General features: G+C 37.3%; 1 protein-coding gene and 1 pseudogene across 2 annotated transcripts in view; one reads left to right on the plus strand and one right to left on the minus strand.

The window, feature by feature from the left end:
- nompC (no mechanoreceptor potential C) overlaps positions 1-17,299 on the minus strand; it is a 502,015-nt gene that overhangs the window by 454,372 nt on the left and 30,344 nt on the right. The window lies entirely within an intron of this gene.
- LOC148955542 (52 kDa repressor of the inhibitor of the protein kinase-like) lies at positions 4,893-16,169 on the plus strand (annotated as a pseudogene).

The raw sequence follows: 17,299 nt of genomic DNA on the forward strand, positions 1-17,299 counted from the left end.
CTGAGGGCTATAGGGGGGGGGGGGTTGTCCTCAGCAAAGGCATAATTCTCAGGCCTTTCAATTAAGTTGAACAAAAATGTCATATCAAAATGATGACCGAAAACGTTTGGAGAAATGATGGCCGTGGGGGGAGGGTGATTCTCCCACCGATTACTTTCTAATATTAAAAAAGGCAATAACCCTCTCAATTTCCGCTCGAATGAGCCATTTTTGAAGTTTATATGACAAAGATTTCTATAAAAACCTTATATGCGCCCAGGACAAAACTTACAACCTTTGCTCTGGAGGTGGTGGGGTTTGTCATCCTCAAAAAAATAATTTCCGGACCTTTCAGCTACTTTGAACAGAATGGGTATCTCAAAATTTTGATTGGATGTGTTCGGGAAATGTTGGGCGTGAGAGTGGGGTTAGTTACCCTCCTATCACTTGCGACAATAAAAAGGGCACTAGCCCTTTCAGTTTTCAATCGAATGAGCCCTTTTGAACTTTCTACGACAACACTTTCTATAAAAACCTTGTATGCCCCCAGAGCATAACTTCAAACCCTTACCCTTAGGGATGCGGGGGGGGGGTTCATCCTCAAAGAGTTAATTTTCAGAACTTTCAACTACATTGTCCAAAATGGCTATCCCAAAATTTTGATTGGATGTGTTTGGGGAAATGGTGGGAGTGAGAGGGGAGTTAGTTGCCCTCAAAACACTTTCAACTATTAAAAAGGGCACTATCCCTTCAATTTCCAATTGAACTAGCCCTTTTTGAAGTTTTCCAGGGTACAACTTACAACCCTTGCTCTGAGGGCTATGGGGGGAGTGTCATCCTCTTAGACACAATTTCCAAACCTTTCAACTACGTTGAACAAAATGACTATCAAAAAATTTTCATTTGATGTGTTTCAGGAAATGGTGGGCGTGAGAGTTGAGCCTTCCAATTGCTTTCGACTGATAAAATGGGCACTAGCCCTTTCAATTTCCAATCGAATGAGCACTTTTTGAAGTTTGAACGACTATGATTTTCTATAAAAACCTTATCTTCCCCCAGGGTATAACTTAAAACCCTTGCCCTGAGGGCTGTGGAGGGGGTTGTCATCTTCAAAGACCTAGTTTCTAGAACTTTCAACTACGTTGAACAAAATGGCTATCTCAAAAATTTTTATTGGATGTGTTTGGGGAAATGATGGGCGTGAGAAGGGGGCTAGATGCCCTCTATCACTTTTGACTCTTAAAAAGGGCACTAGCCCTTAAATTTTCTAATTATATGAGCCCTTTTTTAAGTTCCCACGACCACGCATTCTAAAAAAAAACTTTATATGCCCCAAGGGCATAACTACACCTCTCGCCATGAGGGGTGTGTGTGTGTGGGGGGTTGTCACCCTCAAAGACTTAATTTCCAGAACTTTTAACTACGTTAAACAAAATGGCTATCCCAAAATATTGATTGGACGTTTTTGGGGAAATGGTGGGTGGGAGAGGGGGGTTAGTTACCCTTCGATCACTTTCCACTATTAAAAAGGACACTAGCCCCTTTTAAAGTTTCTACGACAATACTTTCTATAAATACCCTATATGCTCCCAAGGCATAACTTACAACCCTTGTCCTGAGGGCTGTGGGGAGAGTGTCATCCTCAAAGAAATAATTTAATGAAAATCACACCATCAGATTCAGTGTATTAGAGAACCCTAATGTAGAAGTTTCAAGCTCCTATCTGCAAAAATGTGGAATTTTTTGTTTTTTGCTAGAAGAAAGATCACGGATGTGTGTTTTTTTCTTCTTTTCTCCAGGGTTGATCGTATTGACCCATTGGTCATGGAATATCGTGAAAGGGCTCATTCAAACGGAAATTAAAATTTCTAGTGCCCTTTTTAAGTGACCAAAAAATTGGAGGGCAGCTAGGTCCCCTCCCACGCTCATTTTTTTCCCGAAGTCGCCCGATCGAAATTTTGAGATAGCCATTTTGTTCAGCATAATCGAAAAATCTAAATGCTATGTCTTTAAAGCTGACTTAATCCCCCACAGTCCCCAGGAAAAGGGCTGCAAGTTTTGAACTTTGCCCATATTGTTTACATATAGTATAGGTAATTGCGAAATATACAGAAATTTTCAGGCGATTTTTTCTCGTGGGGGGGGCCTAGGGGAGGGGTTTACATAGGATGATATTTCCATGGAGGAATTTTTCGTGGGGAAGATAATTTTCTATGAAGGGGGTGCCGGATTTCCCAGCATTATTTAAAAAAACGATGTAATTTCCAGACCTTTCAACTACTTTGAACCAAATGCCTATCTCAAAATTTTTATTGGACGTGTTTGGGGAAATAGTGGGCATGAGAGGGGAATTTTGCCCTGCAATCATTTTGACTATTAAAAAGGGCAATAGCCGTTTAAATTTCCAATGGAATGAGCCCTTTTTGAAGTTCCTACGACAACACTTTTTATAAAAACCTTATATACACCCAGAGCATAACTTACAACACTTGCGCTGAGGGTTGTGGTGAGAGGCCTCCTTAAAAATAGTAGTTGTAGTAGTTGAGGTTTATCAATCTAGTCAAACAGTTCGTGGTAACGAACTGCAAGTAAGGAGTGACCCGGCTCAATAGTAACCGAAACTCTAAAAAATGGAATTTTGGCACCAATAAACACATCAACCGAATCGGACTTTCATTTTGATTCCAAATATATAAGGTTTATCAAGTTTAATTTTATCCATCAAAAGTTATGATCATGAGACAATTTCCTATTTTCCAAACTAAGGGGAAAACAACCCTTAAAAGTCATAGAATCTTAATGAGAATCACACCATCAGACTCAGCGTATTAGAAAACCCTAATGTAGAAGTTTCAAGCTCCTATCTATAAAAATGTGGATTTTTGTGTTTTTTGTGAGAAGAAAGATCACGGATGCGTGTTAATTTGTTGTTTTTTTCTCTTTCTTTTCCCCAGGGTTGATCGTATCGACCCAGTGGTCATAGAATATCGTGAGAGGGCTCTTTCAAACGAAATTGTAAATTCTTGTGCCCTTTTTAAGTGACCAAAAAATTGGAGGGCAGCTAGGCCTCCTCCCACGAAATTTTTTTCCCGAAGTCACCCGATCGAAATTTTGAGATAGCCATTTTGTTCAACATAATAAAAAAATCTAAAAACTATGTCTTTAAGGATAACTTAATCCCCCACAGTCCCCAGGGGAATGGCTGCAAGTTTAGAACTTTGCCCATAATGTTTACGTATAGTATAGGTAATTGCAAAATATACAGACATTTTCGGGGGATTTTTTTCTGGTGGGGGGGGACGGGCTAAGGAATGGGTTTACATGGGATGATAATTCCATGGAGACATTTTTCATAGGGAAGATAATTTTCTATGAAGGGGGTGCCGGATTTCCCAGCATTATTTAAAAAATGATCAGAAATTAAATATAAAAAAAACAAGTTTGTTCAACTGAAAGTAAGGAGCAATATCAAAACATAAGACGAACAGAAATTATTATGTATATAAGGGGCTTCGCCCAGTCGTCAATACCTCGCTCTTTAAGCTGAAGTTTTTTTTTGGTACTTTCAAAAGAGCTATTTATTCTAATTAAACGGCCTTTGTGATTTTAGCGTAAAGAGACGAGGGGGCGAACCGCCTCATATACGTAATAATTTCTGTTACACAAACCGAACAGAAATTATTCCGTATATGAAGGGTTACCTCCTCTTCAATACCTTGCTGTTTACGCTATATTTTGACTGTTTGTCCCATTTTTAAAGAACGGCTACTGAAACGCAAGGACCGTATAATTAGAATAGGAAGCCTTATTAAAACTCACAAACAGCTATAGTTTAAAGAACAAGGTATTGAGGAGAGGACAACCCTTCATATACGGAATAATATCCCCTCTTCATAAACACGCTCTTTACGATAATGTTTTTTATTTTGTCCAAATTTACGAATAACGAATCCTAAAACACAAGGGTCACTTAATTAAACTATTATTACACGTAGCATTAATATCATTAAGTATAATTACATTCTGTAACAATAGAATAAGTACAATAAGTACTTAAATACTTTATTACGTATATGAATGGGTTCACCCCCTAGTCATTACCTTGCTCTTTACGCTATTTTTTTTTTGTACTCTCCATTTTTTTTTACCATTTATTCTAAATAACGGACTTTGTGATTAAGGGGTCATTCTACAGAATTGGAACAAATTTCCAATTCTGATCAAAATTGAAAAAAGATGAAAATTTTGAGAAAGCCAATTAGGCTAAAAAAAGTAAAATTAATATGCAAATTTCGTTTTAATTATTCATGTACGGTGAGCCAAAATCAAAGATGCATTAATTCAAAAACGTTCAGAAATAAACGTTTAATAAAAAAACAGGTTTTTTCAACTGACAGTAAGGAGCGACATTAAAACTTAAAACGACGAGAAATTATTCCGTATAAGAACAGGGCTGTACCCTCCTCAATGCCTCGCTCTTTACGCTAAAGTTTGACTCTATATCACAACTTTATTTTTTAAAACAATAAAAAACTTTAGCGTAAAGAGCGAGGCGTCGAAGAGGGGACATCCCTTTTCATATACGGAATAATTTATTTTCGTTTTATGTTTTATTGTCGCTCCTTACTTTCAGTTGAAAAAAAACTTATTTTTTTTCAAAATCAAGTCTAAGAACCTGTTGATCAAAAGTAAATCATTAGAATTCTTGTCGAAACATCTGTTCAGCGAAAACAAATGGTCATCAAATTTTAGCCAGCAGCTTAAAAATACTCTAAAAACAACAACCTAATTTTGCCTCCTCCCACTATTCCTTTGTAGACTTGTGTACTCTCCTTTGTAAAATATATACGGCTCCCTATAGTTCTGTGACAATTTTTTTTTTTTTTTTAATTATTTTACTGCCACATTTACAAATGGAAGTTTACTTGAGTATGCAACGTACAGATGGTCTTGAGCGGCGTTCACATGCGCGTCTAGCTAGGTTCCCATGTCTAGACACATGTCTGGCCAAAAATCAATGTCTAGGCAACTACCGTTCACAAGTAAAATTAGGTGCTTAGCTTAACAAGTTACAGCCAAGCATCCAGTTCTGGACTCTAGAACTCAAAGTCTAAGATTTTCGACTACAGCCAATCAGAATGTGTCAAGTTCCACTATTTTCATCATATATGTTTATATTTTAAAATTGAAATTAATTTTTTGTTTTTTTCATTAATCTTCTTTTTTTCTTTTAAGTAAATACGCAGCACCAGGCAAAATCGTGAAGCACGCCAAGGCAATTGTTTGGCTGATCTCCTTCATTATCTTAATGACAGTAAAAACAGGAATTACAATTTTCTAAGTTTTACCAGCATAAGCTCTCTTGAATAATTAGAAATGATTACTGTAATCCATTTGAAACTAAATTTGTAGTTTTATCTAAGCACTGAATTTTAGTTGTGAACGGTAGTTGCATAGACATTGGTTTCCGGCCAGACATGTATCTAGACATGGGCTTCTAACTAGACACGCACGTGAACGCCGTTTTAAGAGTTGTTGAATGAATACAGCGGGTAAGGATTTTCAAGCCCATTAAACCACGGCGTATTATTAGGCCCGTTCTTTTGCACTAAGATCTAAGATCTCATATCTTTTTGCAAAGATTTCCGTTATTTTAACTCATCTTTGTTCATAGATCTTACAGCTCAATGATGTTAGAAAAAAGTGTGAAAGACGCCATCTTTCTGCCATATAGAACAATGATGAGAGAACTTTGATGATATAATCATCATTGTTCTAAGACCGCTGATCAGAGCAGAATGATAAAAGACGTTTGCAAAAGAATGCCATAAGATGTAAGATCTTAGGGCTAAGATTTCACTTATAAGCGTTCTTTGTCAAAAGATGTAAGATCTTAGCAGATAGACGAGTAAAAGAACGGCCCTATTTTCAGTTAATCGTTGTGCGAAACATGCGCCTTGAAGAGAAAGACTGCCGCATTTTATTTTTCATTGATCTATAGGTAAGAAACAGGCCTTCAGACAGACTACAAAAGACAGCTTATGATTCAATTCTTGCATTTCGCATAGGCCAAAACAACTAATTATGGTTGCAAAATCCGCTACAATCTAGTAAAGAAAGAGCTCCAGCCTTAACAAGCGATAATTTAAGACCATGTTTTGGGGAAAAAAAACTGTCAAATGAAGAGGAATCGCCACCTGAAGGTTTAGAAATGGTGTCTATGATTCTGATTAACCTTATTGGTAAAAATCTGTTGTGAAAACGAATCAATGGGAAATTTAGTAAATTATCGTAGACAATATGCGAGCAGCAATTTTGGCAACAAATATTGCGTGAATTTACTGAAATTTATTACACATTCGGTAAAGATTAGAACAGTTGTCCATAATAATGTCAATGCAAAGATTGAAATAGATGGTATAGTATGACTAACTTACCAAAGCGCAAAAATGTCGAAAACAAAGCAACTTTGCTCGTAGGCGTAACATTATCGGGATTTATCGACCCCATCTAGCCATACACACGAACTTAATAGAGTATAGTAAGTTTAATATTTCGCAAGATTCCCTGCAATAATAAACCTTTTTTGTTTATTGAAATTTCTATATTGATTTAAAAACTTTTACAGCCATTGTGCTTGATAATTTTAAGATTATTTATCCGGCACCCCCCCCCCCCCTTCCCTCTCTTACCCTCCAAACGACGTTACTGCAAAAAGGGAAAGTAATTGCGAAATATAGCACACCTTCAAGGTTTTCTAAATAAGCTATGTTTATAGTGGAGTAGACGTAATTAATGTTTTTATTCGCCCAGTTGTCTATAGCTTTTCAGTTGACAAATTGCTAGATAAGTATTTGTTGTTATCTTTTACGGATTACATCCGGGTAAATTTATGGTAAGAGGATAAGCCGATCGGACACATTCAACAATATAAAAGTTAGATGTTTTTAAACATTGAGACAACATGTGGTTTCTATCTTACATAATTTCGGAGACCACACTGCCTTTCCATGACGATAAAATAAAAGTTCAAAATAGGGATAAAATTCTTTTTAATAGACAATGTATAGAAACTCACAAAAATACCAGATATTTCGGTCACATATACAGTGACCGAAATATCTGGTATTTTTGTGATTTTTTATATACTATCTATTAAAGTTTTACTACTGATGACGGTCACTGTATATGTGACCGAAATATCTGGTATTTTTGTAAATTTCTATACACTGTCTATTAAAAAGAATTTTATTTCTATTTTGAACTTTTATTTTATTGTTTCTGTTTTTTTTTCTAGTTACGCAAAACTAAACTGGACTCAACAGATGAAGACAGTATTGAGCCACTTGTCCCTATACAAAGGTTAAAAGGTGAAATTCGTAAGTCAACATACTATTTTGAAAACACCTAGCTTAACTATGATTTAAAATAGTTTTCTAACTATGATTGAAAACAATTGTTTAAGTTACTACAAATGAAATTTTCTTTTTTTTGCGGCAGAAGATAATGTTATTATCCATGGGTTCAATCAAAGAGTATCGGAAGCCTATAAAAGTAGAAACACCAGCACCATCTAACACCATTACCATCTAGCAGCACCAGTACTATCTAGCGATTGGTTGCTTTTCTTACTCAAAACTGTCCCACAATTGTCTTTTCAGATACTTCTAGGAGAGGGTAAACTAGGTAGGATTCTGTCCATAGTAGACCTCGGTTTACTAGGCCTAATAAGACCTACTCTCAACTACCTTGTGCAAACTAGATTTCGAATTAAAATAATTCCTGAAAAGAAAAGATGCTTATTAGTTATCACTTTCAAAGAAATTTTAGCTTAAATCCCATTGCATTGTAGATGAATCGCATCAAATACGCAATTTTCTTCAATTTTTTTTCCTTTTTGGATGAAGTCGCCTGTTGCTACACTGTAAGCAGCGCTGATAGTTTGTAACCCCTATCTTTCCATGTTAAATTACTGAGTACCCAATTCTAATAAATTTACCATCTCTTTTGTTGTTTGAGGGTTGATTTTCCAATGCATTGTCAAACACAAACCATGATTCCTGAAAAGTCCTTTGTTCGCTAATGCATACAAACTCATTTGGGTATTGAGCCTATAATTAATTTTTTCTCTAATAACGATCAAGAAAATGTCGACCGTAACCAAATGAATAACATAATATCTTGCTCCATAAGACACGAGATGTTTGATCGATGAATTCTACGTTTACAAGCAAAGCGATAAGTAAAAGTAATTATCGTGACCAAGCTCATATCCTTTTGAACAGCAAATATGATATAACAAACGCTTTCTAAAATGGAACAAGAAAAAAAATCCAAGCAAAAGAAAAGAGGACCTAAAATGAATAAATATTTATTATAAATAAGCGTTTTATAATAAATAAAATATTTGTGAAAACTTCAAATAATTTAGGAGCGTTTACAAAAATTTGTTTTGAGGGAAGTATGCCCTCTTTACATAAAATTAATTTTTAAAACCTTTTCAACAAAAGAAGTTTTCAAAGAAAAGTAAGCTAAACTAAACCAAATATGAGCAGAATTAAAGTCAAATAATTTTCAAGCGGAAATTACCATAAATTACCATCACTAAATGAATGATCCCCCCCCCCCGAAAAAAAACAACAGAATTACAATAAATAACCGAGTCAAACTCAAAACGAGCAGATCCTAAGAGGAGTAGTGCTGACACCCCCCATGCCTTTTAAAACAGGAACATAATTTGTCACTTTGTGAAAACAACCCTTATTGTGAGCTGTGTATTTGTATTTTTCATAGTATCGAAAAAAGTCACCGTCATAATTACTGAAAAATAAAAACAAATGAATGTGGATTGACAGTTTAAGACTATCATTCATTCCTGAAAGTGTTGATAATATTAGATTTATTAAAGTTGAAAGAAAGAAAACATTTAAAAACGTATTTTGTAATCAGTAAAGTACAAATTGTGTTCTGGTCTTTAGAGGGTGTCAGTCAAACTCTTTTTAGTTTCTGCTCGTTTTGAGTTTCATTTATTTATTGTTAGTGACTTACAGTCATTTGAAATATTACTGAAATATAAGCTCAAATTATTATTTGACTTTCTTTCTACTCGTTTTTAGTTTAATGTTAATCTCAACTTTTCTTTGAAAAGTTGTTTAGCGGAAAAAGTTCTTTTTAAATTAATAACAATAAATGTTAATCCCGAAAACATAGTGCTCGCGAATAATGAAACACGTAACGAAAAACCAGCGGTGGCAGGGTACTGGGACATTATGGGGGCATTGAACCGGTAATAAAGTAAAGTCTTCGCAAATAAATAATTTCCTAGACCACACTGCTTTTCTATTTACAAGAGTGAGTTTAAGAGAGAAAAAAAAACGGGTTTAATTTAAATAAAGCAGTGACAGGCATACTAAAACGTACTAAAAACAAAAGCAAGAACAAAACATTGACTAATAAAACTTTTTTCTAAATATTTTGACTCCACACACCTGATAAATGATCTAAAGATTTTGGTATCTTGTCTGTGATTACAGTTGTGCCGTACTTTGGAGGTTTGATTAAGATATGAGTTTTATTTATTTGTTTTGTCTTTTGCTTTTTTTTCTCTTTTTTTTGTGTTGTTCTTTGTCTTTTTCTTTAGATGATTACCAAAGCTTTTTTCCTTTTTTCTTTTTTTTCGGTGATAAAGGCTCCCGGATGTGGAGTCGAAATGTTCTGAGTTTTTTATTAATTAATGTTTTGTGGTTGCTTTTGTTTTTAGTACGTTTTAATACGCCTGTCACTGCTTTGTTTAAATTAAACCCGTTTTTTCTCTGTTAAACACTCTCTTGTAAGTCTTCGCAAGCAGTGTTAACCCCCCTCCCCTATCAAGTCGTGTGTTAATCGATCTCCAGTTTTGATATTACACCCATGCCTGCCATTTGGGGGTAGGAGAGAGCTGGCGTTCCTCATTTTGGAGAACTTCCTTGTTTTGACCTTGTGAACACAATCTGTTGGCGGTGCCCCTGCTTCTACCAATCTTAGCCCACGGATTAAATGGCGGGAGATGTTACGAAAGTGTTCCACTCCAAATGCAGCATAAGTACAACCTTTGCCAAGATACCACCTCCAATGCTGAGGATGGGTATAAGATGCGTGGCCTCCATTTCCAATTCAAGGAATGCACTGGCCTTTGGAGTCACTTGGCTTCTACTTTGGCTGACTACCCATTCAGATGTTAATTACTAGTCTTTCCCGTGGCCTTGCTTATAAACACCCCTTCCACACCACCATTCCCCTAAAAACATCCAATAAAAATTTAGAGATAGCCATTTTGTGCCACGCAGTTTAAAGTGCAGGAAATTATACCTTTGATTTGAACACTCCCCCCACAGTCTTCATGGCAAGGGTTATAAGTTATTCCCTGGGTGCGTATAAGTTTTTATTGAAATATTTGTCGTAGAAACTTGAAAATGGGTTCATTCGATTGGAAATTCAAAGGTCTAGTGCCCTTTTTAATAGTCGAAAGTGATTTGAGGGCAACTAACCCCCCTTTCTCGCCCACCTTTCCCCCAAGCACATCCAGTCAAAATTTTAGATAGCCATTTTGTTCAGCGTTGTTGATTTCCAGATAGAAATTAAGTTTTTGAGGAGGACACTCCCCCACAACCCTCGGGGCAAGGGTTTTAAGTTATGCCTTGAGGGCATATAAGAACTATGTTGGAGCAATGTGTTATTTATAATTTTTTTTTGCTTTAGAGCAGGGCACTTCGTATCAAAGAAGTTGTCGTAGAAACTTCAAAAAGGGCTCATTCAATTGGAAATTGGAGTGGCTTGTGCCACTTCACGGTTAAGTTGTTCTTCACGGTTTTATCATAGACAGCGCAATAGGGCTGCCTAAGTAAAGAACGATGTTGGCACAATGTATTATATATTTTTTTTTTCTTGATCTTAGACCAGGGCACTTCGTATAAACTTCGAAAAGGGCTCATTCGATTGGAAATTGGAGTGGCTAGTGCCCTTTTTAATAGTCGAAAGTGAGAGGGCAACTAACCCGCCTCTCACGCCCACCTTTCCCCCAAACACATCTAATCAAAACTTAAAGATATCCATTTTATTCAACGTAGTTTTAAGTTCTGGAGATTAGGTCTTTGAGGATGACAACCCCCCCCCCCCGCCCACAGGGCAAGGGGTGTAAAGTATGCCCTGGGGGCATATAAGGTTTTTATATAAGGCGTTGTCGTAGAAACTTCAAAAAGGGATCATTCGATTGGAAACTGAAATGGCTAGTGCCCTTTTTAATAGTCGAAAGTGATTGGAAAGCAACTAACGCCCTTTGCACGCCCACCATTTCCCCAAACACATCTAATAATGATTTTGAGATAGCTATTTTGTTCCACGCACTTCAAAGTTCAGGAAATTATACCTGTTATTTGAACACTCCTTCCACAATATTTAAAACAAAGGTTTAAAGTTATGTTCTGGGGGAATGTAAGGTTTTCATTGAAAGCTTTGTCGTAAAACTCGGCGAAGGGCTGACTTAACTGGAAAGTCAAGGGGCTAGTACCCTTTTGATAGTCTCGAAAGTGATTTGAGGGCAACTGACCCCCCTCTCACGCCCACCCTTTTCCCAAAGCATATAAGGTTTATATAGAAAGCCGTTGTAGAAATTTCAAAAAGGGAAAATTCTTTCCCCATAATTTGCACTTTACTGAAAAAAATACATATACTGATATTTAGTAATCAAAATGTTAATATTATTTGATTTATTAAAGTTATAAAAGTAAAATCATTTATATTTTTTCTGTAAAGTGTAAATTATGTTCTGGCCTTGGGAAGGCATAGGGGTTTTGAGCCCAACTTATGTTATTTTCTGCTCGTTTTGAGTTTGATTCGGTTATTTATTGTAATTTCTGTTCGTTGTGGGTTTCATTTATTTATCGAAGCTGATTTGTGGTAGTTTCACGCTTGGTAGATTTATTTGATTTTATATTTGCTCATTTTTTGCTTAATGGATTTTTTACTTTTCTTTGAAAAGCTTATTTTGTGGAAAAAGTTTTTTTTAATTAATTTCAAAATAAAATCTAGTGCTATCAGGAGTACCTCAAGGAAATATTTTTAACCCAACTCTTTCCTTGGTGTTCATAAACGACCTAGGAGATAATTTTGCGACAAAACCACACCACTTTGATGATGACGTGACGACAATGATCTCCATAGCAAAGGACGAAGATCTCAGACAACCCCATAAAAACTACAGGCCGACATGGGAAAAATTGAGATGTATGCAAATGCGTGGCTTGTCAGCTTCGACGCATCAAAAATTAAAAAGCTTCTCGTGTCGTAGGTGTGAAATGTGACGATTCATCCTAATTTTATTTTCAAAGGAGAGACTATACAAAGGACAGATACTCTAGGCCTTCTTGGAGTCCACTTTTCTTCAGATCTCACATAGGCTGAACATATCATGAAAGTGAGATACTCTTGCTCCAGAAAGCTAGGAGTTATCCTAGACAAGGTGTTATCCTATATGCAAAAGTCTCTTCTCTGATGAGTTACTCTTACCAATTTTCACGACGTGCATCAGGCCATTCATGATATATGCATGTCCCCATTTTGCCAATGCTCCAAAAAGCCATATTACTCCTCTCTGGCGTGTCCAAAATCGAGCAATTCGTACAACAGCTCCTGGAAACCTTGATGCCCAACCCCTGCAATCGATTCAACATCTTCTTGACGTGGTAACTTTGTCAGTCTATTCCAAATACATAAATTCCCCTCCGTCAGAGGAATTACTGAAGATCTTTACATAAAGAGTAAAGTCTTTAAGGGCAACCTGTCAAAACACAAGCCCGACCGGATTACCTTGAGTAGAGAATACGCCGTCAGGAATACCTAAAAATGGACTCCATCCGATGATTCGTCACTACCTGGAATAGCCTCCCAGCAGAGGTAATCCTTGAGAGCCTCTCACTTAAAAAATTCAAGTGAAAGTACAACAAATACATCAAATCTGAAACTAAAACAAAATGAGAAAATTTCCAGGACTGCGGGAAGTAGTTTTAATAGATTACCGAAGGCTTTTATGTTTGACTCTTGCCGACAGTAAGTTTTTCTAGTATTTTGCTTCTATTCATAGAACAGGTGTGACAATTTTTTGCCTTTATACAAAATTGTTTTGGTAAAGGTAGGGGGAAGGTAAATCCGTCCAAAAAACAGTGAAAATACCGATGAATTAAACGTCAAATTTTGCGTTTTACGTCTTAAGTAATTATATTTGCTTGATTTTTACGACTTTTGTGGACCCAGGACTAAATCTTTTATGGTATACGCCAATATTTATTTTATGTGAAAGGTCTGATGGGCAAAAATGTTGATTTTAGGGTATCAAGTTGCATAACAAAAAATGTGTTTATTTGAGAGAAAAACAAAAAATAATAATTAAAATTGACTTGTTTTGAAAGTTTGAATCATAGTGGATGTTTCTCGTCACTTAGTGAATGATCTGTCTCGACTCTTTTTTTTTAATTTCAATTCTAATGTTTGATAGATCTTCCAGAGAAGCTTATCCTTCTTCCCTCCAATAACCAAAACATTAAAATATTGATATTCAAACATTCTTCGAGCGACCTAGTCTTCAGTGTTCATTTATCCCTGGGACGAAGTAGAAACAAATATTCTTGGAGAGTCCCTTCCCTCCAACGCCAAAAATACAAAGTCGTCAAAACTTAGGCCCCAGGACCCAAGACTCTGAAGTCCCCCTCCTAGCACTGTAAAATTTACGAGACTTTCCCGAGAACCAATTTGGGGTATTTTGGAAGATCTCTACTCCATCTTCTAAGTACCATAAAATCTCCATTCATCAAAATATATAAATTATTCTAGAGACCCTGGATAAACCAATAGTTTATACTAGCTCAGGAAAAGAAACTAACAGAATCTTAAAAGTTAGCCTCTCGGTCTTTTCCGAAAAAATAACAAGTTTCTCGGAAAAGACCCCCTCGCCCTCCAAGGGCCAAAAGTGAAAAATAAACAGAACTCAAAATATTTTGGGCTATTTATTCTACAAGGTTGGTCCAATCTAGAAATGCAGTAGCGCAATGGTTTCCGAGAGAGAAAACTCCCTCCCCTTTAGTCAACGACAGCTGATTTTGTACATTTTTAGGACCATTTCGATACTGTTACTAATACCCTTGATCAAGCACGTACGCCAGGAAGGGGCCTCCGGGCCCGGGCCCCCCGAAATCTCACGATTTTATTCTTATTTTCCCATAATTTTCTGATACATATCACCGAATAAGGGATAGTGACTAATTACTGATCTAGACATAATGTGTTAACCGTTTTCGATGATTTTTCGGCCTATAGATAGCCGAGTGGGTCACCAGCATAGCATTAATCCATTTCCTGTCCAACTTTTTTGAGCTAACTGTTAGTTTTTAAAGATCATCTGTTTGTGGGTGGTCCTTCCTTAGAGGATGAAGCAGGCATTCTCGCAATTAAACCCAAGCCTTTGCTCTTCCAGTTGAGTCTAAAACCAAGTGTTGCTAAATATAGGGCAAGTGTGACATGTTAAAAAAACAACAGTGTTTTCCAGCTTTAGGGTAAAAAACGACGAATTTGTGAGGTAGACTCGTAAAAAAGGGGCAATGGTGATCAGCTGAACATTGCCGTTGCGACTAAGCCGTCGACTTCAGCTCAAGAATCAATATCAAATGCTGAGATAGTAGCAGGGAAACGTGATGAAATAAACATTGACGTAGAGCTTGACATTGGAACCTTTTTAGAAAGAAGAGGTTCGGTTTCCAAATGAAACAAAGAATGAAGCATTTTAAGCCAAACAAGGGCTATCCTTTTCCAGTTCATGTCACAGGCTCAAAAACAAGAAAGTTTCAAGTTAGCTGGATGGATAAGTACGCTTGGCTAGTATTTTCTTCACTGAAAAAAGATTTTTTCTGCAAATATTGTGCTTTGTTTGCTTGTGATCAAGCTTGTCATGGAGCCTCACGTGAATTGGAAAAACGCCCTGGAAGACTTTTCTAAACATCTGTCAAACTCTTACCATAAAGACGCTGTTGCTTGGGGGGGGGGGTTTTCTGGCAAGAGTGAGCAGGCAAAAGTCCTCTATAGTGGAAGTCTTGAATACTCAGAAAAGAGATGAAATGGAAATAAACAGAAAAAGGCTTGGTTTCGTCTCATCACAGAATCAATACTGTTGTGTGGACGGCAAGGACTTGCAATGCGTGGGGACGAGGATTCGGGAAAATTGAACTTTGTAGAGCCTGTAAAAAACGATGGAAATTTTAGGACCCTACTACGCTATTAGATGAAAGACGATCCAATAATGAAAGAGGTGCTTGAGAAAAGTGCGGGCAATGCCCAGTACTGCATCCCCAGAATTCAGGACGAACTAGTTGATCTCTGTGGACAGCTCATTACTGTAAAGATTGTTGATCAAGTGAAATCGACTCGTTTTTTCACCATTCTGGCGGACGAGACAACCGACATATCAAGGCAGGAACAGATGACTCTAGGGCTCCAATTTTTGGACATTGTAACTTTTCAGATCAGGGAAGGGTTTGTCGAGTTTGCTATTGTTGAAGACTTGCGAGGTGAAAGCCTTGGTAAATTTATCATAAGTCGAATGGAAAAACTTGGTCTTGATATGAAACTATGCAAGGGGAAAGGGTATGATGGGGCTGCAAACATGAGTTGGCATTTGTCAGGAGCCCAGGCTTTTATCTCAAACAAATATCCACTCGCCAAGTATGTTCACTGTGTCGCCCACTCCTTGAACTAGGTATTGACCGACTCGAGCAAGATTCCTGATATGAAATACTGTATGATGGTTATTCGTGAAGCAGTTAATTTCTTTCACTTCAGTGCAAAGCGAAGCGCTGTCTTAAAAACCTACACTAAAGTCAATCTGAAAGGAGTGTGCGAAACTCGATGGGTCAAAAGACACGATGCGATACTGATATCAAAGCAGTTAGTTGTTCCGACCTTTCAGGCCCTAGAAGACATAGAGACAAATGGGGACTCCATGGCGTCATCAAAAGCCAGAAGTCTGCTCATTAACATCCTGAGCTTAGACTATATTGTGACCATTATTGTGATGGATTTTTGTCTAGGGTACACACTGAATTTGTCTAGGCTGCTGCACTCAGGAAACATCGATATGGCTATGTGCATTCAGTGTGTCGAAAGTGTGACAGAAATTTTTCAAGATACATGAAATAAGGCGGAGGAGAAGTTCGGTCAGCTATTTTCGGAAGTCACGTGCATATGCCAATAACTGGAAATCACCAATGCCATGCCACGAAAGAGAAATGTCGTCAACATCCCACATGATATCCCGGCAGAAAAGCACATAGAATTTTACTATCGTGTTTGCGTTTTCATCCCATTCGTTGACCAACTAATACAATCACTCGAATCTCGATTCACAAAGCACAAAGTTATTCTCAAAGGCCACAGTGGAATCCTGCCATCATTTGTCGTAAAAGAGCCTATTGGCGATGTTAAAGAACTGCTCAAGTTATATGCCTCAGATCTAACAAGCTCGGAGTCCGCTATGAAGGCTAAGCTTCAGCTATGGCGGGCTAAGTGGCTGAAAGTAGCTCCCTGTCTTTTTCCAAAGACGGCAGTACAGAGCCTGGCTGAGTGTGAGCGAGCCATATTTCCCAACGTCCATATGTTACTCCGCATTTTCTGCGTTATTCCTACTTCTACAGCATGTGTTGAGAGGTCATTTTCTTCAATGAAAAGGCAAAAAACCTATCCCCGCAGCCGAATGGATGAAGGGCCGACTAAATGGATTGGCACTTTTGAATGTCCATCGAGATATCTCTGTATCAGTGGATGAGATTTTGGAAAAGTTTGCTCTTAGCTCTGCTCATAGGTTGCAATTTGCAATTTAGGGCGACTCTCTATTTCTTGATATATGTGCTTTTGGTTTTCGTAGATGTTACGTAATATAATGTGCTTTCTATCTTCTGCTTTGAAGGATTTGCCCCCCCCCCCCGAAACAAATGCCTGCGGGCGTGCCTGCCCTTGATGTAATTGAAGGAAGTCCAGGGTTTTTAGTCAGGGCAGGGAAGCTCCAAGAAAATTAATCTCAGGGTCGTTTCAATCTAAACAATCTACAATATGTGTATCCTGAGGATAGCTATGTCGAAGTCTCTGGTTCTACTGCAATCTTATCAAGAATCCATTTTACTACACCATTTGAGTCTAAAAAGGGATTGTATCGTGTATGTTTAAAGCAGGGAAGCTCTGTGATTGCACAAGAAGTTTTTTGTATTTTTTATGTGGGGGGGGGGGGATAATTTAGAAAAGGAAG

This window comes from Artemia sp. Qi Xiang Cuo, chromosome 2 (assembly GCF_049724085.1).
Source record: "Artemia sp. Qi Xiang Cuo chromosome 2, ASM4972408v1, whole genome shotgun sequence".
Classification (NCBI taxonomy): Eukaryota; Metazoa; Arthropoda; class Branchiopoda; order Anostraca; family Artemiidae; genus Artemia; species Artemia sp. Qi Xiang Cuo.